A 22203-nucleotide genomic window follows, 5' to 3' on the forward strand; every position below is an offset into this window, starting at 1 on the left:
TGGAGCAATTAAGTACTTGTCACCAGGCAACGCGGGTGATAAACGTATCATATAAATCAAGCGGCCTGGCCCCGTTTCCCCTCTAAGGGATCCATCATCGTCCACGTTACAGAAACAAAGAGATGGAGCCCAGCAAGAGGGTAGGAATCATCCCATCTTTTTGGTGGAAAAAACAACCTTTGAAGGCCAACATCCAGGCTCTTCACCAGGTGGCAATGGCAGCCCCGTCCAGCCACTGACTGACGGACGGACGGAAGGCTGTCCTCAGGCCACTTGCCCCACGCCTGTGCGCCATCACTGAGAAATGAGAAAGTGCCACCTGGACGTTTCCAGGGCCCTAGTGGGAGCTCCCAGGACAGAGGGGCAGTTTTAACACCATGGTGGCCAACACCTGAGAAGGAGGCCGACTGCTTGGCAGGGAAACCACAGCCTAACCCTCAACAGCTACTCATTTGCATGAGGACAATTTGGGCTTCCTGCCACCACTCCTTCTCCACCTTCGTGGTACAGTCTCCAACATGACCACCACCACCACCAATTTCTCCCGCCTCTACACGTCGCTCCTCCCCTCACGCGGAGTCTGTTTTCCCTCCCCTCAAAGGTGACCAGGCCTTAGAATTTACTTTGCCCAAAGGACTGTGGTAGAGGTAATGCCCTGGCTCTTCTGAGCCTGGGAAGCTTTCTTTCCCTGCCTCTTGGAGTCCAGCTGTCAGACTGCAGAAAACCTCCGACTACTAGACGGCAGAGGTGAGAGACCACGGGGATCAGCGCTCTCTCTGCACCTTTCTATCCTGCTTCTCGATGAAATCTGCCCTTCTGCTTCCAGTGAGAGCTAAGTCACCTGCAGGCTCCCCTCAGGACCTGTATGTCACAGAAGGCCCTGGCACGTCCCCTGGGATCCAGCAGGCAAGAATCCCTGAGGTTCGATGTCAGGCTCCCCTGAATCACACGCAGGGTGGGGACTGCCGAGATGACTCAGGCTGAGGGGAACTTACAGATGCATGTGCCAGAAACCAGGCTCACACCCCAGGTGTGTTAAGTAGGATTTGAAGCGTCAAAGCCTTCGTGCCGCAGCTGGGGCTGTGAGTCCTTCCCACCTTGCCACCCCAGCGTCCACCATCCCGTGTGCATCCGATGGAACACTCCATTCATGGCAGATGGCACCCGGGCCCTCCGCAGCTGGCATGACTCTCCTATCCGAGTGGAAAGCCAGGACGACGGGAAGATTGCAGCCTCCTTTGCAGCCTGGCTTCCAGCCGCGTCCCCACAATGACACAACTGCCTCCTCCGTCCGACGAGCACTTTCCAATCTCCCACTGAGATCTGTTGGATGAGAAGCCAGTTTCCACCACAGCCAAGCTCAGGCAGCTGTGGGTGGGGGTGTGGATGCCGCTCTCTTCCACCCCGAGATCTGGGAAGAGAGAGCTCATCTCCTCACCAGCCAGAAGGCCGGCCAAGCCAAACAGGGCTTCTGCTCAGGGCCTTGAGGAACCAAGTGGGAAACAGCCCAACCGCAGGACTGTGACAGCCAAGGTCAGCAGAGAAGCATGCTCCTCTACCCCTGCTGATGGAATTGTCCCAAAGGGAAAGATTTAACTTGTTTTAGGAACTAGTCAGAGCCTGGCTTGGGCCCGCTGCCAGGGTGTTACGAGAACCGTCTCTGGGAAACGGGGAATGGAGTTTTTGCCAGGCAGATTGAAGCTGTGGAGCCTGATATTCAGTGGCCCCTGATATGCAGCCAGCCCCTAATTCCTGGGGACCTCCCTGACCAAAGCCAGCGGCAGTGATGAGCTGATGGTGTTCCCATGCACTCGGGGTGTGGGAGCCCTGCTGCAGTCAGGCATCCCAGCCAAGCTCAGGAAAGAGGTGCAAGAGGCAGCCTCTGCCCTCGAGCACCTTGTCTGCCGCCCTCAAGTCATCACAACACAATAGGGTGGATGCTGCAAGGTGCAGCCGCTCCTGGAGCCCGAGGGAGGAGGGAGAGGCCTGTCTAGACAACCCAGGGGGGTTCAGCAGGACTGAATCATGAAGCTGGCCTTGAACGGGGAGCCCTGATCAGCTGGCGATGGTGGAGGGCCTCCAGGGTGGAGAGAGTGGGCCTGGGGGATCCCAGCAGGCTCCTTCTCACCCTGGCCGCCAGCCCTGGACGGCGGTTCAATCATCTGCAAGAACCATTTTCAAGGGACCCCTGATTCCACATCCTCTCTTAACCCAGGAACTTAGTTCAACCTTTTCCTGAAGCAACCAAGAGACATTGACAGAACCCTAAGGAGCCACTGGGAGCCCCAAGGGCACCCCGCAGCTGGCATGAGGCTCCCTGAAGCGATTTTTTTCTCAAGCAGTGAGCAGCTGGGCATGAGGAAGATGGTCCCATTTAGAAGGCCCCAGAAAATTCAGGAACCATCTGAAATTCTCAACAGGACAATTGTGAAGGAAGAGAGCTTTGGCCCTCCAAGAAAGTGCCAGTGGGAACAACCCAGGACCATTTCAGTATTGAGCAGATGTTCCAACAGGGAAGGGAGCCCTCCACCCAGACCTTTCTGTACCTGCAGCCACCTCTCTCCCTCCCAGCCTCATACCTGACCTCTCGGCCAGGACACCCATAGACCTAGTGCAGGGCTCCAGCCCCTGAGAGCAGGAAAGGCAGAGTGTCACCTTGTCAACTAAGAAAGATCCTTCTGGCTGGGCTGGGGAGGCTCCTACGCAGCTGGGATTAGGAGGCTGGGTAGGCCACCTATCTAGAAGTCAGGGAAGGGAGGGAGGGAGGGGGAGGGAGGGAGGGAGGGAGGGAGAGGGAGGGCAGGATGGAAACTGTTGTGTTTCTTTTCACTTCTGAACCAGGCTGTGAGGGATATTTCAGTGACCCTACTTTACAAATCAGAAACTGAGGCTCAAGGCTGAAGGTCAAAACCCTAGTAAACAGGGATTCGATCCAAACTCTGGGGACTCGGAAGCTGGTGCTTTTTCTAGACAGCCTGGATAAAAATAACTGCCACAAATCAAGAATCTGCCACTGGCCAAGTCCTGGGAAGGCCCTTTTCAAAAGAGGATCACGCAGCCTCGCTGAGCAGACTGTCCTGGCAGAGGTGTCCAGCCCAGCTGCCTCTCCTGCCCAGAAAGGGCAGCCAGGGTGGCCAGTCGGCGCCCACTCATCACGGTGAGCAGCGAGTACGAACAGTGCGGTCCCCTGTGGTCACTGTAGTCCAGCACTTCCCAGGCAGCGGCAGTGTCCCCCCGCCCCCAACAACACATCTGTCAGAAGACACTTGGAGGTGATCCTCCCCGGGTCCCTCTCCACTCTTTCCAAGAAAAAGTCGTTAGCCGCCATCCTTGGCATCCCAGATGCTGATCGCACCAGTCCAGTAGGGCATGTGAAAGAAACTAGTCACGTATTTAATTATTCAGCTTTTCTATGGAACTGAAAATGTTCCATTCAAGGGATTATCCCGTGCCCTGAGACCACATCTTTCTAACTTTCTTGAGGTTAGAAATGTCATTTCTGTTGGGGAGACTGGGGATTGAACTCAGGGGCACTCAACCGCTGAGCCACATCCCCAGCCCTATTTTGTATTTTACTTAGAGACAGGGTCTCACCGAGTTGCTTAGTGCCTCGCCATTGCTGAGGCTGGCTTTGAACTTGTGATCCTATTGTCTCAGCCTCCCAAGTCACTGGGATCACAGGCCTATGCCACTGCACCTGGCTAAGAAATGCCATTTCTTTGGATTACATAATAGCTATAACAGATTGCAGTTTGACTCAATACCTTTAATGAGGAAAAACTAGAAGTTGGGATCAAGATGATGTTGGCTCTGTTGGTTGGGATCAAGATGATGTTGGCTCTGTGTTGGTTGAATTTATTCACTGTTTTGCCCCCTTTGAAGCCATTCAGGGGCACCAGGTCTATCACCTGCTGTCCCACTATCCAGCTCCAGGACTTCATCATCCAAACCGAGGCTCTAAGCCCATTAAACACTAACTATGCCTCTCCCCCTGGCGCCGGGCAACCTCTGACTTTCCATTTCTAAGAACTGAACTGCACAGGTTCCTCCAAGAAGTGACATCATGCAGTGTTGCCCTTTTGAATCTGCCTCATTTCGCTGAGCATAATGTGCCCTCGGGTCTCATCTGTACTGTAGCCTGTGTCTGGATTTTTTTTTTCCTTTAATAGCTGAATAATATTCTCTTGTGTGGAGGTAGCAAGTCTCGTTGATCCATTCTTTCCCTAATGGTGCGTTCCCTGGAGTCACTGGTCTACCTGTGCACGTGCTAAGTGATGGGCAGCTGCTTCCTGCTTCCCAGGCAATGCCCACACATCTTTTAGCAGAGAGAAGAAACCCCTATCTTCTTTCAGCCACCACTTGCCAAAGGGACTTCTCAACTGAAACCATCAATAAGATCTGGTCCCTAATTCCAGAAACTTACAACCAGCTGTGGGGTTCAGGGGTTCCTAATCTGGAGAGCAGCCGTGGGCAGCAACATGGGTCAAGTGTCTTACTCTGGTCTCGGTGGACAGAAGAAGAGCCCTAGTATCTCCCCAAGGAAGGATTGGGTCATCGTCCTGGCCTTGGGTTAGGCAAGGTCGCAGTGTGAGGGGTCAAACACAGCAATTTCTCCTTTGGAAGTGACCCAGTGGGGCAAATGTCAGACACGCGCACCACGTGACACCAGTCTGTTGGCACACTTTGCCTCACCACCATCTCTGCGTCTGGTGGTGTGCTAGGCCCTGCGGGGAGCACAGGAAGGAGAAGATGTGGCTCCTGTCCTCCAGAGACTTATTCACACAGGGACTCCCCAACTGTTATGTCTGGGAGGAGTTTGGAATGGGAACCTTGGTTTCCTGGACTCATGTTTCCCTGTGGAGGGAACTTATGAAAAGTAACACCTCCTGCCTCATTGAGAGGTGTAGACACTTATCTCATCATCAGTGTGTTCAGGAGAAGAAACAGCCAAGCCCTTCTGGGCCCTCTTTTTAGGCACTGCCTTAGGATATGTCAGCAGGATCACGTCCCTGGGGGAGAACTCTGGAGATGCCTCGAGTTGCCATGGATGGAGTTTGCCTAAATTGGGACTAGGCTCACTAAACCCTTGGTTATGGTCTCGCACTTCTGCCACATCATCCAACCCAACTTTTGTCAGTAGAAAAAAGAATCCTTATCTCTGTTGGTTCTGAATGCAGGAAGAGAGCGGTGAGTGTTATTTGGGGCTTCTCAGAAAAACTCTTGCTGACAGCTATTAAAACCACCGCCAGGTCAGGCACAGTGGCACACACCCATAAACTCGGCTGCTCAGGAGGCTGAGGCGGGAGGATCCCAAGCCTGAGGTCAGCCTCAGCAACTTAGCAAGACCTTGTCTCAAATTCAAAAATAAAAAGGACTGGGGATGTATCTCAGTGGTAGAGCACCCCTAGGTTTAATCCCCAGTATCAATAAAATAAAATAAAATGAATCTCCATGTCTTAACTCTACATTAAGGTTTGCTTTACAGAGCTTGGAGTGTAGCTCAGGGGTAGAACAACCTGCCCAGCATGTACAAGACCCTGGGTTCAATCCCCAGCACCATAATAAATCAATAAACCGTTTTATTTTCTGTTTCATAAAATCTACTGATGGTGTCCCTGGTCATGAAGCTCTGCTGGAAAAGGGCCACTCAAAGACCCTGTTTGCTTTATATTGTGTCTTCACCACTGTCTGTCTTCAAAGTCAGCCTGGAATGTGCAGCCATGAGATGTGGAAGGCCTGAAAGTTCACACTGCAGAGGATTTCATGGTATGAATGTCCAGGCCTGGAAATGTCATAGATCTCTTCTACCCACGCTGCTGGGCAAGGCCAGTCACATGGCCCCGCTGAGGTACAAAGGAGACGGGAAAATGTGGATTATTCAATGCCCAGAGGGGAAAGCACAGTGGGAGTTGGTGAACTTCGGCATCTCTGCAAGGTCTCATCATGGTCCAATCCCTGCATGGGGGGGGGGGGAAGACAATGATTTGGAGAATCAAAGCATGGAACTTAGTTGCCCCCAGCACAGGGTCATTTAGTAACAGAGCTGGAAAAGAATCGGGCCTCACAGAAACAAAACAGAAGAGAAAGGAAGGGCTGGAAAACTCCAGAGGGCCCTAACCAAGAGAGGCATCCCCTTGCATCAGGGAGCTGAGCGCCCTGGCATCGTGGTAGAGGCGATGGGAACGGAGGCTCCCCCAGGGGGCTGGCCGCAGCAGCGATTCCCACACTGCACCTTCCAGAGCCTTTCATAATTTCTCCCTTTGGACCTCCTGTTTTGAAAGATCGTGTGTCACAAACAAACTGCGCTTATTGAGCAATAACAAATACATTTCCCCATGTCTTATTCATCAAGGTTGAGCACGCGTGGGCGCGCCTGTGTGCCTATACACGACAAAACACAGACCTGCTCCCTTTGGGCACCTTGACCACCATGGTCTTGACCTGCTGTCCCTAAGCCGGCCACATTCGTGAGGCTACCAACCACCAATTCCCTCTTCTGACAGGCATCAAACTCCTGCATCGATGATTTAATTCCAGCCAAACCACAACAACAAACAAAACGAAGAATTTAGTCACCCTAAGTTGTCTACTGTGGGGTGAACTGACAATTTTAAAAGTCATTACTGAGATGCACTCCCAGACCCGCGGTACCCTTCAGGACGGCGGCTAACTCAAGAGTCTGCGTCCTAGACCAGCCTCTCCAAGCCACTCTGCGCTCAGCACTTGCCACTTCTTCCCAGCAGACAATGTTGGTGCGCTTGGTCCCCGCACCTAGTAGGAACTTTCTCAAAGACAATGTCTCTGTGTTCCCCTGCCTCAAAACTGATGGACTCTGGATGAGCAGGATGAACTTCACTGTCCGCTAGGTCAGGCTAGCCGCTCAGAGGAGAAGGAAACGGGCGTCTCTGAACCCAGCAGTGGCTGAGATCAGAAAGGAGCCGTAGGTCCCATATCTGGGGTCTTCCACTCCCCAGCCAGATGTCTTCACGGCATAGACCACTGCAGAGGCGGTCCTGGAGGGCAGGCGCTCTCTTGTATTGCTCTTTGTGTAGACAGCGGCTGACCCAGTGCCTGGTACCTAGCGGAGCCTTAGTCAGTGTCTGATTCATGAGCAGGCCCCCTCTCCAGGGTCAGCGCCCTCCTCCAGCCCCACTCCCCGGCTGTGCCCGCGCCCTCCCCGGCCGGCTTCCTGCCCCACACGTGGGATAGTGAACTACAGTCATGAAACCACGGTCACTCCAGGGTCATCAAATTCCTGATTTGGACCTTAAAAACAGCTTTCTGGCCATAGGGCCCCACGCTGGCGTGGTGGACGTACCTGGTGCGCCTGTTTAGTACGTCCCGTCTGGTTCCACTGAGACCCTGGAGGAGAGCCCCAGGAGCCGGAGGCCTCTCCCTGCCCTTCTCAGGCCTGCTGCTCAGAGTCCTGGCAGCCGTTAAGGGACCTTCCCCTGCCCTCCCGTCCCCTGTGACCCTCAGAACCATCCAGAGCACAGCACCGTCCACAGGCAGGCAGGCCAGTAGGATGACAGGAGGTCCTCGCGCTCTGTCCTTGGAAGACTTATTTCCACCTGTAATCACTTATTTGTGGATAATTCATTTCTGTCCCCCCTACTAGACTGTAAGCAGGGACCATCTCTGTATTGCCACCGTGTGTCCCCGGTGTCTAGCCCTGAGCCAGGGACCCGGGAGCTGTTCACCGTGTGTTTGGCTAGTGAATGCATGGACGGCTGACCAAGCACACTCTGCTCTGTCCAGCAGAGGACAGTTTAGAGCCCTGTGGCTCCCCACTTTGCTCCAGGGTAGATCATGATGCACGGGAATCAATATTCCACTGGGAACGAGGACAGTCAGGATGTACGGTCCTAGTGGGACCCTCGTTGTGTGACCTTGGGGAGGTCATCTAACCTCTGAAGGCCACAAATTCTCCCATATATAAGTAAAGGAGTCAAAATTGGTCAGTTGTCTGCAAACCACTTTTTAGGACCCAAGAGATCCACAGAAGTCCTCAAGAGCCACGGCCACACGGGTGGGGCCCCACATCCTAGTGCCACGGCCACACGGTGGGGACCCACATCCTAGTGCTCTCTGCCCAGGGGATCTGCTTTGAACTGAGAGATCTCAGTCCTGGAGCTCAGCATCCAGGGTCTTAACCACAGTCTGTGCCACAGGGCACAGCGCAGGATGCAGGCAAAGTCCACGGTGACAGGAAGGTCTCCAGTATTAAGCAGGGACCTGTGTTAAGAAGACAAACTCATATTTGCAGTGTAAAACAGCGTTTTTGTTTTGTTTATTATTACGATGATTCCTTGTGGCTTTGTTTTGCTACGCCGAGGATCAAACCCAGGGTTTTATGCCTGCCAGGCAAGCATTCTGCCACTAAGCCACATGCCAGCCCCAAAGTTACGCATGAAGGACTCTGAGCAACAGTACAGAAAGGCTTTTGAAGGTGACATTTTAAAAGGTGACTTTTTTTTTTTTTTTTGGTGCTGGGGATTGAACCCAGGGCCTTGGGCATGTGAGGCAAGCACTCTACCCACTGAGCTATATCCCCCCAGCCCAAGAGGTGACATTTTCTGACAGTAAGGCTGGAAATATGGGCAGGATCTCCCCTGGAGAACAAGGTAAGACCACCATTCCAGGCAGAGGCCAGGCCACAGCAGAAAACTGGGGGGTAATCACCTCTGGAAAGTAGAATTAGGAGTCTCAAACAGGAAACGTGACTGTTCATGCACAACACTGCTTTTGAATTTTTACCATGTGCATGTGTTATTTCCTTAATGAAAAATTGATTTTCATGGGCCAGGATTGTGACTCAGTGGTAGAGTGCTTGCCTAGCAGGCGTGAGGCACTGGGTCCAATCCCCGGCACCACATACAAAATAAACAAATAAAACAAAGGTATGGTGTTCATCTGTAACTAAAACAAAAAAATTTTTTAATTAATTTTCAGTCAGGTGCCGTGGTGCATGCCTATAACCTCAGCAGCTTGGCAGCAAGATTGCAAGTTCAAAGTCAGCCTCAGCAACTTAGCCAGGTCCTAAGCAACTTAGCAAGACCCTGTCTCAACATTTAAAAAAAAAAATTAAAAAGGCTTATGATATGGCTCAGTAATGAAGCATCCCTGGGCTCAATCTCTGGTACAAAAAAAATAATAATAATAATTCTCAGGTTTATTCACCTATAAATTTGTTCCATTCACTAATTTTAATGGAGCCTGCACCATGGATACAAAGTCCATTTGTTAATCATTCAATTGACACTGAATGAGGGTTTTGTGCCCAAGAGGTGCTGACATTACATATATCCACAAAGGAAAATAAGTCAGATACCTGCATTCCAGAAGTTCCTACCAAATGGGATAATCAGTCAAACAAATGTTTACAACAGGAAAAATCCAGGGCCATGATTGAGGGAAACTCTGGAAACTGGGACTACAGACAAGGGTACCTAACTTAGACGATAGATAGATCAAAGAAGGCTTGCTTTCTGGAGGAGAGTCTACCTGCAGTGGGTTCTCAGGGATGAATAGAAGTTAATTTCAAAAGAGGCACGGGAAGAGTTTTCAGACATAAAGAACAAAAGACATTAAGTGACATATTGCGACAATATGGAGAGGTGGACAGCTGTATTAACAATCACACACCTTGAGTAAATGTTTTTAAAACATCTGCATAATAAAATACTACACAGCCATAATAAAGGAAAGGGGAGCCTATCTGAATCCAAAGTCAGTTTGGCAAAGTGCACAGGAGTGTGGGCTCTGGAGCCAGATACTGGGTCTGGTCCGGATCCTGGCTCTGCCACTTCTTATCTCTGTCTTGTTCCTCAACTTCTCTCTGCCTAATTGACTCTTAGGCATAAAACCCTACAAAATGAGAATAAGGATAGCACCTTCCTCCTAGGGTCCCAGAGAGTGCTAGAAGGAAATAATGTACACGAAGTCCTTATCCAAGCATGTGCCACAAACTACGCATTCAGTAACAATGTTGATGCTCCCAGGGGCTGATGTCTAAGTTACACTAAGTCCTTTTTCTATTTATCACATAATCTCATTTTAGTGAGCAAAGGCTTTGCTGTTTAGTTCACCAGTCTCTTCACTGCACGTGGGTGGAATTAGAGGGGTTTCCACGGAGCATTCCGTCTCTCCTCCAGCTGATGGTGCAGCAGAACAGCTCACACTCACTCAGTATGCACCCCTCAGTGCATCCAATAAGTTACTACTGCATAAATTAAGTCCTACAAAAAACACATATAGCCTTTGCTAGAATATGCATTGAAAAAGAAACTGAAATGGTATCTACAAAACCTTTCACAGGTATTGTTTCTGGAATGGCAGGATTTTGAAGGATTCACTGGGCAGATAACTGGTTCAAGGGTAGGTGACGGTTTCAAGCTCTATCAGCCATGTGGTTCCTAAACAAAGTTGAGATTTTTCAAATTAAAAAAAAAAAAAGCAAAGATCCTGCAGCAAAATCATCACCGACTACTTACAAAAAGCCTTCTTTCCTTTTAGAGGAAAGTATATGGGCATTGAGGGCTGGCTTCTGGGAAGACAACAGACCCTCCATGAAGCCAAGAGCAGCCAAAGGGTCCCCTGGCATGATCCCTGTGATTTCCTCACAAGGTGATCTCACATGCACAGGGACTGATTGAACTCCCCAAGTTATTTACATATCTTCAAAACAAAGCCATTTCTTAAAAACCGGCCTGAACCTTTCTTTTTGGACGCTCCTAAGGCATGAACAAGCAGCACCCACCTACCACCAGGGGCTCAGCCCTCCCAGGGGGTCTCCCGTTCAGGCAGGTCATCTCGTTTGTCCTTGCAGCAGTCCTGAAGGTGGGTGAGCCTACTCTAACTTACCATGGATATCGTTGAAACACAGAGAAGTTAAGAGGCCTGCCTAAGATCACACAGCCCTGAGTGTGTACCCTGGGGCCTGGTCTTCTGCCTCCAGACCCCACCTTCGTCTCTTCACTGCACGTGGGTGGAATTAGAGGGGTTTCCACGGAGCATTCCATCTCTCCTCCAGCTGATGGTGCAGCAGAACAGCTCACGCTCACTCAGTGATCGCAAGCTGCAGGCCGGACGCTCTTCTGAGCTCTTGACGCCTGTGAATTTATTTGTTGCTCACCACACACCTGAGAAGTGGGTACACTCATCCCCCCCCCCGTTTGCCAGTAAAGGAAGTAAAGCAAAGAGAATGAAGCAACCAGGATCACCCAGCAAAAAAGCGGCGAAGCCAAGTGCCAACCGAGGAGAGGTGGCTCCCAATGGGCACCTCTGGACCAAAAAGCCACACCCTAGCAAGACCCGCGATGAGGCTATCAGCATGCGAGGCTCCGGGTGCGAAACCCAGAAGAGTCTCAGCAAACGGGAGCCCCAGGTCACCCTCCATGGGGACACCCGCAGGCCTCAGGCCACATCCAGTTTGTGGCGTTGGAACCAAAATACTTTGAAATAAGATCACACTAACATTCAAAAATCAGGAGGCAGCATTAATAAAAAAAAAACTATTTTTGGCATTTCTTAAAAATTCAGGCGCTCCTGCCCCCTTGGGGTGCGGGCACTCAGGGATGGCCAGGCAACAGTCCACTCTAGCGCTGCTGGCCCAGTAGCCGCTGGGCCCTGTTGTCCTGGCAATCATCATCCTGGGTCCTCTGCAGCCCCCGCCCCCTGGGGCTCCTGTGCCTGACCCCAGCTGTTTGACTCATCCTGTGCCTGACCGTTGTGAGCACTGGAGCGTGTGGCCTGGCTTATCAGCATCCCCCTGGCTCAATAGAGGAAGGCTCCCCACCTTTCCTGCGCCGTGAGTCACCTGGGCCCTTGGACGGCACCCAGAGTGCGCCTCAGCCCGGTGCAGACTCTCTGGAAGTGGGTCGCAGGCATCTGAATGATGCAAAAGTCCCCAGGTCCCAAGGTGTAGCCAAGATTGCAGGGTTTCTCAAAACCCCCGCCTGCCGTGAGGCCCAAGCTGCTCAGAAGGCAGATCTGAGTCAGTGGGTCAAGTTGGGGCCCGAGGTTCTGCATTTCTAGCCACATTCCCAGGGACAGCACATGAAGAGGCAAGGGGCCAAAAGACAGTCCTCAAGAGTCTGTGCTCTTCCCAGCCAGCGGGCTGGCCTGGACTGCTCCTGTCTCCTCAGAGACAGCAACCCATGGAGCAGCCCAGGCCCAGAGAGGGACAGTGAGCAGCCCAGAGTCACACAGAGTCAAAAAGAACACCTCGTGGTGCACGCCTGTAATCCCAACAGCTCGGGGGCTGAAGCAGGAGGATCCCACATTCCAGGCCAGACTCGGCAATTTAGCAAGAACCTGTCTCAAAATTAAAAAAATGTAAATAAAAAAGGGCTGGGGATGTGGCTCAGTGGTAAATCACCCCTGGGTTCAATCCCTGGCACAAAAAAAACACCTGAATTGCTGTTTCTTCCCCGCCAGGCAATGTCACCACCCATCAGGATCACATCCTCCTGGCTCACCTTGGGAGGTGAGGCCAGGGTGACACTCCACTTGGTAATGTCAGGCGAGGGTGAGTGGCACTCCTCTGTGGCAAAGGGTCCCTGAGGCCGTGAGGGAGGCATCAAAGACAGCGCCCAGCGAGCTCGGCCAGGAGCCGGGGCTGAGCGGCTGCAGGACAGCCTCCCCCCTCGGTGAGGACACGGCACAGGCCTGAGTCACAGCCTGTGAGCTCAAGCCCTGGCTGCCAGGCCCCAGGGTGAGTCAGAGGGCGTGTCGCCGAGCGCACTTCTCCCGGCCAAATATGGGGCTCTGTTTGCTGCATCCTGCCGTTGGCGCTGCCAGGGGCCCAGGGGCTGCTCTGCTCCTCACAACAGCCAGGTCCCTGAGGAGAAGGGGCGACTCTCCCCCCTCCACACACCCCCTCCCAGACCAGGGGGTGGCCCTTGGCTTCAGCTCTCCCAGGACCTTGTCACCGCCCCCGCTCCCAACTGCTCCCCCACCTCATTATCTGGGGCATGAAGCAGAGCAGGAGGAATGACAGACTCTGAAATGATGGCTTTATCTCAGCAGGATCCTCTGGGCTCCCAGAGACACCGCAGCCCTGTGGGATCCGGGGAGGGGCAAAGAGACGCCTCACCTTCCTGTATCCCTGGTGCCACACACAGCCTGGGACACGCTAGAGGTGATGAACTACCTGTTCAAGAGATTCATGGGTACGTGGGGTGTGTGTGTGTGTGTGTGTGTGTGTGTGTGTGTGTGTGTTTCTCTGCTAGTAGACTTTTACTTCCTCTGAGATAACTTACATAGCAAACTACACACACACACACACACACACACACACACACAAGCACGTGACACTGTTTTGAACATCTTCTCAAATCAGCTCGTTTAATTTGAGATTGGCTACCCGTCAGTGTGTTCAACTAGAATGTACCAGCACAACATGATGAAAAAATATGTGCGATTTGCTCGCTTATATTCTCAACAACCCTCTGAGGACAGCTCTGTCAGAATTCCCCATGTTATAGATGAGGAACCTGAGATTCAGAGAGGTTAAGTAACTTGTTCAGGTCACACCGTCTGCAAGTGGTGACGCCGCATTCCAATCCCAGCAGCTCACTCAGCCTCCACTCTGGTGTTTTTCACGGTATTTGACTCATTTCTGTATCTTGGAGACTCAGCACAGTGCCTGGCACCTGCTGGGTAGTGCCAACCGCTGACTGAATGAATGGAGTAATTCTTAAATCCCCGTGTGTTTATGTGCATCCGTCTCTCTCGCTCAGGACTGAATTTTGTTAGGGAAGCGCTGGCCTCGCTAGCCTCCCAGGACAGGGCTCTCCTAAACACCAGGAGGGCTTGACGGATGAGTCCTCAGCTCCCTGACTTTCTAAACCAGCTCTTTCCCACCCAATTCCATCCCACAATCATGTTTTTCAAAGGAAAGAGAAGCGCATGCTCATCAACACTGCACACAGTGGCCGGCTCCGCACAGGCCACTCTGTGGTCTTTGCCTAGTTACCAGGTGTCCAGAGCACAGAGGAGCAGAGGAGGGGCCAGGATTGCATGAGGTGACCCTTGTGAGAGTCTAGTTCAGCTCCTGGCCCACAGTGGATCATCAGCAAACACTAAATACAAACATATGGTTACTGCATAGGATCCATTCCAAACTGTAAAGTGCACGTCACAGTTTAATCCAGGACGGCATTAATCTAGCACATAGAAACTATGCTGCTATTGACATAAATCAACCAGTGCTGGCATTTCTACAGGCCCAGATGCTCCTCTGCCTGCTTCTCCATCACATTTTTTGTCAGCAGCATTTGCATCTTTCAGTAAGATTTTTTTTTAAGTAAATAACTTTGGGGCTGGGGATGTGGCTCAAATGGTAGCTCACTCACCTGGCATGCGTGCAGCCCGGGTTCAAACCTCAGCACCACATACAAACAAAGATGTTGTGTCCACCGGGAACTAGAAAATAAATATTAAAAAATTCTCTCTCTCTCTCTCTCTCTCTCTCTCTCTCTCTCTCTCTCTCTCTCTCTGTGTGTGTGTGTGTGTGTGTGTGTGTGTGTGTGTCTTTAAAAAAAAAAAAAGTAAATAACTTCTTCCCTATAGGCTATTGATATGCCAGGCATCAATCATGGTTTCTTTTTTGATCCCTGGAATTATTTCAAGGGCTTTGTGATCATCCTTCACAACACTTGCTAAGAGCCTACAGGGCAAGCCAAACAGTAGGGCAGATAGTGATGGCATTGAATGACGGAAATTTCATCACCCTAGGTAATGCCTCAGTGGACATCTGGAACCAATACAGAGGCAGGACAGATGCTATCTCCAGCTGAGATCCTGCACAGGATTTCAAAGTGGTAACATAAGAAATAGCTACAGTACTGTACCAGCCAAACTGTGCCTTCAAAGTACAGAAAGTTCAAGGCAAATTACCAAGGAGAGAGATCCTGGATAACAGGCTTTGAAGGCCGGAGTTCAATAGCATTCTGTTCCTCGGATTGATTATGCTGCCAGGAAAGTTTAGCAATAGGAAAGAGGACCTTCTATTTCTATGAGAGGAGGGAAAAAATCTAAAAAACTTCAGAAAATATGAAATATCCAATGACATAGTGAGATTATTAAGGGAAAAATATCACCTGATCAGCCAAAATAATCTGAAAGAAAGAGAATTAAGTTTTCTCTCTTTGTTTGTTTTTACACATTAGAACTTTAAAGCCATAGTCAACAGAAACCATGCAACTCCTAGAAGAAAACACAGGGTCAGCACTCCAGCACACAGGCACAGGCAACGACTTTCTCAAAAGGACCCCTAAAGCTCAGGAAACAATTCCAAAAGTTAGTAAATGGGATGGCATCGATTAAAAATGCTTCTGAACAGCAAAGGAGATGATTAGAATGTGAGGAGGGAGCCCACAGAATGGCAGAGAATCTTTGCTAGCTTCTGACAGAGGATTAATATACAGAATATATAAAGAACACAAAAATAAATGGGCAAATGGACTAAACAGGCACTTCTCAGTGACAAATGGCCAACAAATATGTGAAAAACATGTTCAACATCATTAGCAATCAGTGAAATGCAAATCAAAACTACCTTGAAAAAAAAATGAAATTTTTAAAAATAACCAAAAAATAAATAAAACTACCCTGAAAGTTCAGAATGCAGTCGTCGAGAATACAAATAATAATGAATGCTGGTGAGAATGCAGAGAAAAATGAACGCTTTTACACTGTTGGTTGGATTGTGATTGAGTACAACCGCTGTGGATGAGTTTCCTCAAAAGACTAGGCATGGAACCATGTGACCCAGGCCTCCCACTCCTCAGTATCTATCCTGAAGAATTAAAGTCGTCTTATGCGTACCCATGTTTACAGCAGCACAATTCACAATAGCCAAACTATGGAAGCCGCCTGGGTGCCCACCAATGGATGAACAGATGAAGAAACTGTGGTATAGATACACAATGGAGTTCAATAAAGAAAAATGAAATATGTCATTTGCAGAAAGATGGACGGAACTTGAGACCATTATGTTAAGCAGAATAAGCCAAACGCAGAGGTGAAGGACCATGTTTTCTCTCATATGTGCAAGCTAGAGAAGAAAAGGGGGAAAGTAAGGTGGGGGTGGGATCTCATGAAAATCACAGAGAGATCAGTAGAGGAAAGGGACCGAGGGGCAGAAAGTTGGGGAGGAAGGGGGGAGGGCTGGGGGGTGACATTGGCCACATCATATTGTAACGTTATGTGCATTTACAAATAGGCAACAATGAATCATAACACTTTGAACAACGATAATGCACCAAAAATATGAACAAAATAAAAAGTAAATCAAACCGGGGTCAACAAATTATAACCCACAGATCAAGTCTGGCGAGGCACCTGCTCTGGGCAATAAAGCTCTATTGTCACCCGGCCGTGCTCATTCCTTTACACAGTGTCTCTGGGCTTTTGCACAGCAGTGCAGAGGTGAGTGCCCATCAAAGGACTTCACGGCCCACAAAGCCTAAAATACTTGCTCTCTGGCACTTTCCAGAAAATTTTTCCAGTCCCTGGTTTAACCCAGGAATCTGCGGATTCTGGAAAGCTAAACAGTATTTAGGAGTAGTGCTGAAATCAGAGTGAGGCATGAAAGAAAAGAAAACTATTCCTTTTACAGATATTTAAAGAGGACTTCTGCGTGCCAGGCACTGTTCTAGCCACGCAAAAATAATAATGATAATTAATCGACTGATGAATCGTTTAAAAAAGAAAAACAACCCTCCCTGACCTCCCAGAACCTTCGCTGCCCGGGGCCTCTCCCCGGGGTTGGGATGAAAGTAGACATATTTTGAAAGTGAAATCTTTAAGAGAACAATGAAGAATGAAATGTTTCAGGGCATGGAGAATGAGATCAGTGTTTCCTCAGCTTAGTCAATAACCCGTGGCGAGCCAAGCGAGGGTGCAGTGAAAGAAGAAATCCAGGAAGACCATGCCCCGCACAAACAGAGGCCAAAGGTCTCATCAAGGTTGGGGGGACACGGGGATCAGCTGGCCCAGGGTCGCAAACGTAGGTCTGCGGCAAAGAATCCACTTTAATGAAATGGCTGCCCAGGCCTAACTTGGCACAGCTGACAGAAGCCGGAAGTCGAATGGGTTGCCCCAGCACTAAAGAGAGTTGAGCTTTCCAGACCCACGCCACGCGGGTGTCTCCAGGTTGGGAGTTAGTAAGTGGTAAGTTTGGGTTTGTGAGCAATCAGAAATAAAAGGACCCCAACAACTTTCAATACTATCAACTCACGCATGGGAGAGAAGACCGACAACTTTTTCAAAATGCTTCTGTGCAGAGCAGACTTGCAGCCTGCAGGAAGCCGTGCTGTTTGCTGAAACCATTCTCTGGCTGTCCGCCTGTGTCGCGTCCACTGGGGTGTCATGCCCTGCCAAGGTTAGGAGACCCAGGAAACCGCGTGAAATCGTTCTTTAAAGAGCGAGTATCTGGTAGATCAAGCGGGATACTGAGTTTAATTTCCAAATTTGCATTGATCTCATCTGCCTCACAGAACAAGTATCTCAGGAATTCTCTCGGAGGGCTTCAAAAAGAAATTTTCTCTATTCACCACTTTCTCTCCCTTCATTATTGATCATCTGAGTAAAAAATGATTACCATTTCAAAGCTATTTAGGGCAGAGTAGAAGTCTCACACCAAAAAATAATCACCGATGGTTTTGTCACTGAGAAATCACCCTTTCAAATGAGTACCCCCAAAAGTCGTGGGAGAAAAAAGATCTTGGAAGTGTAGATAGCCCTTTTCCTTTCCTTTCAGAAAATAATTCAGCAGTAGCACTTACCACTAAGGATTGGACTCTTAGTTACAAAATTAAACTGACATTTTAAAACATGGCATAAAAATACAAATTTTGAGGGTTGGGGTTGGGGTTCAGTGGAAGAGTGCTCGCCTAGCCTGCTGAGGCACTGGGTTCGATCCTCAGTACCACATAAAAATAAAACAAAGATATTATGTCCACCTAAAACTCAAAAATGAATATTTTTTTAGAAAAATACAAATTTTGAGATTTTCTATATGTGTACAGACACACACACATACATACACCTACATGGCTATGGACATACATGAAATAAGACATTGACGAAGCAACAGGCAAATATTTTCAGGAATACGGGGGAATATGGCATATTTCATTTTATTTTTATAATTTTTTAATTGGTTCTTTTTAGTTATGCATGACTATAGAATATCTACAGCATAATTATAAAGCATGGAATATAATTTCTTTTAATTCATTGCCCAATATTTCCCCTTCCCCTCTCTTCCCTCCACCTCCCATTTCCTTCCCTCTACTCCACTGATCTTTCTGCTATTTATTTATAGTTTTGTTTATTTTTACTTAGTGTCTGGACACTAATGATGGTGAGATTCACTGTGTAATATTCATATATGTACACAAGAAAGTTAGGTCAGATTCCTTCCCCTGTCTTTCCTTTCCCCACCCCCCTTCTCTTCCCTTCTTTTCCCTTTGTCTACTCCTCTGAACTTTTTTCTATTCCTTTCTTTTCATCCCTCCAAACCCCACTTATATTGGATTTCTTCCACATATCAGAGAAAACATTCGACCTTTGTCTTTCGGGGACTGGTTTATTTCACTTAGCATGGTAGTCTCCAGTTTCATCCATTTATCTGCAAATGCAAGAAATCCATTCTTCTTTAGGGCTAAGTAATACTCCGTTGTGTATATATACACCACATTTTCTTTATCCATTCGTTTTCTTAAGAAGGATGCAGTGTGGATTTCCTCCCTCTGCACCCGAATAGCCAACACACTTTGCCAGGGTGCTGCCGTGGCCTCCAGCCATTCCCCACTGCTTCCATCCATCAGTTGCTGGAGCAAGCAGGAATGCTCCATCTTATTCCACAGTGTCTCTAGACGTAGTGTGCTGTGCATTGGCCTTTGGTGGCTATTAAGAATGGCTCAGTATAGAAGGAGCCAGTGGAATCTGAAGACGCTGAGCGTGCAAGACGGTGTTCCATCAGCATTACCTGCTCAGATGGCTGCAGAGCTGTGGCCTGAACTCTCGATTCTCAGGCATGCCACGCTGATGGTAATTGGCTGCTAATCCTAGGGGAGGATGGTGACATGATGGAAATTGTCATGTTTGTATGAACATTTTCCTGCATAGCCAAAGGCTTTCGAAAACCTCATTTGAACTTATTGCTTTAAAATCTCCCACAAAGCTCCCCACTTTCGTAGTCAAGGTCCTCTGTTATAGAAATCAGCCAATCACGAGACTCGGGCATCTGGGTCCCCAAACACAACTAATGAGGATCCACCATCGAAGGCTGATCACTGAACGACATTTCACAGATGACAGAACTGCCGTTTGCGAAGGCTGTCACCGCACCTGGGGTTTCCCAAGTCGCCCTGAGGGAGCGGCCTTAGCAGGTATCTCTGTCACTGGCAGTGCAGATTTGTGCAAGGGTTGTTTGTTTACACAAGGGCAACCTGCCTCTGAGTGGGCCCTGGCGTGACTGGCCTGTTTACAGGCCCTGGAGTTGAGGGGAACCCGGGTAACACCAGGCTGTGCTTCCAGAGGGAGCCACCTCCTCAACCGTGACACCTGCCTGCCTCCTCCTCTGCCCGGGACTCTTCCTCCCCGTCCCCTCCAGCCAGGCTGGGTTCTTCGCTGTTTCTAAAGACATCTGTGGCCTCTGTCGCCATCCCTCTTTCTGGTTCTACCGCACGGCCCACGGCCTCCTCCCACCACTCCGTGCTCAGACAGGGGACTGCCGCTCATCCTTCAAGCCTCCCGTGGTCTTGGTTCCTCAGGAGTCCTTCCTGCCCACTGTCACCCCAGCTGGATTGGGGACCCCTTTTTTGTGCTCTTTAGCGTTCCCCAGTCCTACCATGTTGGAGAAATGATCTGGTTGTGTGAGTGAGGGGCTGTGTGCCCCCATGATGGCCAGCTTGGGCTCTAGAGCCAACCTGGGTTTAAATATTGACTCTGCTTTCCCCATGCTCTGTGACCTTGAGCAAGTTGCTTAATCTCTCTGTGCTCCTGTCTCTCCCTCTGCAAAATAAGAGTAACAGTGTAGGCAACCTTCACCGCAGTGGTGAAGAGCACTCAGAACAATGCCACGTGCACATGAGGTATTGATTTTTATGCTCGCAGGAATCGACTGTTCTCTGACTTTCTGGTCCAACCCTGCACTCGACCATTTGTGACGTAACTATCTGTGACACATAGTAAGTAGTAAATATCTGAGAAACAAATGAGTGAGCAATGGAGGACCCTGCCTCTGTTGAGCTCCCTGCCATAAGTCGGCCACCTGTAGCGGCCACTCAGGTTACATGAACCTGAATCCCTGTGGCTGAGCCGATTTGCTCAGGAAAGATAAACACAAGGCAGAGGAGACGTTCCTGTGCTGTTGCCTGTGCTGAGCTGGCCCCCCACTAGCTGCCGCTCAACCCGCTGGCGATGGGCAAGTCAAGATGGCGCAGCCTTTCAGGGACTACTCCTTGGGGGTTGACTGGTTCTCATGGTGCAGAGCCCACTGGAAGGGCTCAGGGGCTCATCCTGAGCCAACAGCCTCACCAGCTGCTCCAGGTCCCCTCACCGTCACCCGGCCGTGTCCCATGGACCAGCTTGGCTGAACCTGCTGTTCACCTGCCATCGTCTCTGTACTCAAAGGCCACCTCCTCCAAATCATTGCTGTCCACCCTGAACTTCCACAGCCCCTGATCCGCCCTTGTTCCTTCACCTCTTGGAGACTAGTTTCATTATCTGTAAAGTAGATAACAAGGCCCACTTCAAAGGGAGGCTCAGAAGAAAAGGTGACTCAAGCCCTCGCTTCATATCACAGGCATTTAGTAATTTACTCCCTTGGAGTAATTTACCCTTCTGATAATTGACCCTTCTGCTCCTTGCCCGTGCTCTGAGTCATGGAGTGCAAACCCAGATTCTCTACCAGCTGGTGCTGGCCAGAAATTGCCCCATCTTCCTGCCGGAGCCCTGGAGGTTCCTGCAGCAGGAACCCTCTGTCCCCTTGCTACATGCCCCTCATTCCTAGCATAGCTCCCGATGCAGCATTCAACCCATGTTTGCACAATGGATCAATAAACCAAAACCAATTAACAAATATACAAATGATGGCAATGAGATAAGACAGAAAGGAATTGCCTTTGAGGATTTTCTTTCATTATTTTATTTCTTTCTCCTTTTTTTTTTTTTAATATATTTTCAAACTAAAAAATGGCCAGAGCAAATCAACTATCTTTGTTCTGGGGAGTGAATTCACAGCATATGATGCATTCAACTTTTCATTTCTTAGCCAGAGAGCTTGGACTTGGGTGTACACACCTAGGGAGGAGTTTCCAGAAAGGAGTGGGTGTTCCTAAGTGTCCCCACATGAAGTGTGGACATTGGCTACCATCAGCCACCTCCTTCCTCCTCTTACCCCATCCTGCGCCCTTCCCTCCCTGACATCCACATGTCGCCACCTGTACCCAAGGTCACCACACTAACTGAACATCACCTGCTGTTCAGAGAATCTTATGTTAGGAAGGTGGGGGACAGGTGCCACTGCTGATTTCTTACAAACCCTGGGCCCAAGGAAACAGGTAAGCACATCTAGTTTTGAGACTCAGTGATAATCATGGTCACCTATCACTTTCACTGAGTAAAAGTCCCCACCCTTCTGCTCCCTGCCCATGCTCTGAGCCATGGAGTGCAAACCCAGATTCTCTAGAAGGTGGTGCTGGCCAGAAATTGCCCCATCCTCCTTATCACCAGACCTACTTGCCTGCCTGATCCAGGCCGGTTCCTTGTAAGTCAAGGGCGAGGCTCGTCCCAGACAGTCGCAACTTGCTCAGGTGAAGCAAACTGACTTGCCTGCAATCTGAAGGCAAGCCAGGGAAGCCCAGAGCAGGTCAATTCAGTACCAGGATAATGAGGTGAGAACCCGGGAGGCCTGATCATCCCAGGCCAGGGCCCTTCTGCAGGAAGACTGTGACAGTTCCAGGCTGGAACCTCCGTCTTTATAGACACCAGCTTAGACACCAGCTGATAGGTGCCTATACACTTAGACACCAGTGCGCAGATGGATACATACAAGTCCACATTCCACCCATCTAAGATGCCAGCAATTGTAAAATGCACCATGATTTTCTGTGGCCTACTAAATTATGACACAATAGATCTTGATTACTTTAGAATGCACGTTTTCTATTACTGAAGGCTTTTCAG

The 22203-nt window shown here is 49.7% G+C and overlaps 1 long non-coding RNA gene across 1 annotated transcript; it reads right to left on the minus strand.

Moving 5' to 3' along the window:
• Window positions 1-5562: 5562 nt before the first annotated feature.
• LOC144365281 (uncharacterized) lies at window positions 5563-12700 on the minus strand. The gene is made up of 2 exons (XR_013423584.1): window positions 12480-12700; window positions 5563-5955 (listed from the first exon to the last, which is right to left on the minus strand). It is a non-coding gene; the product is annotated as an uncharacterized LOC144365281 (long non-coding RNA).
• Window positions 12701-22203: the final 9503 nt, after the last annotated feature.

Source organism: Ictidomys tridecemlineatus, chromosome 7 (assembly GCF_052094955.1).
Source record: "Ictidomys tridecemlineatus isolate mIctTri1 chromosome 7, mIctTri1.hap1, whole genome shotgun sequence".
NCBI classification, from domain to species: Eukaryota; Metazoa; Chordata; class Mammalia; order Rodentia; family Sciuridae; genus Ictidomys; species Ictidomys tridecemlineatus.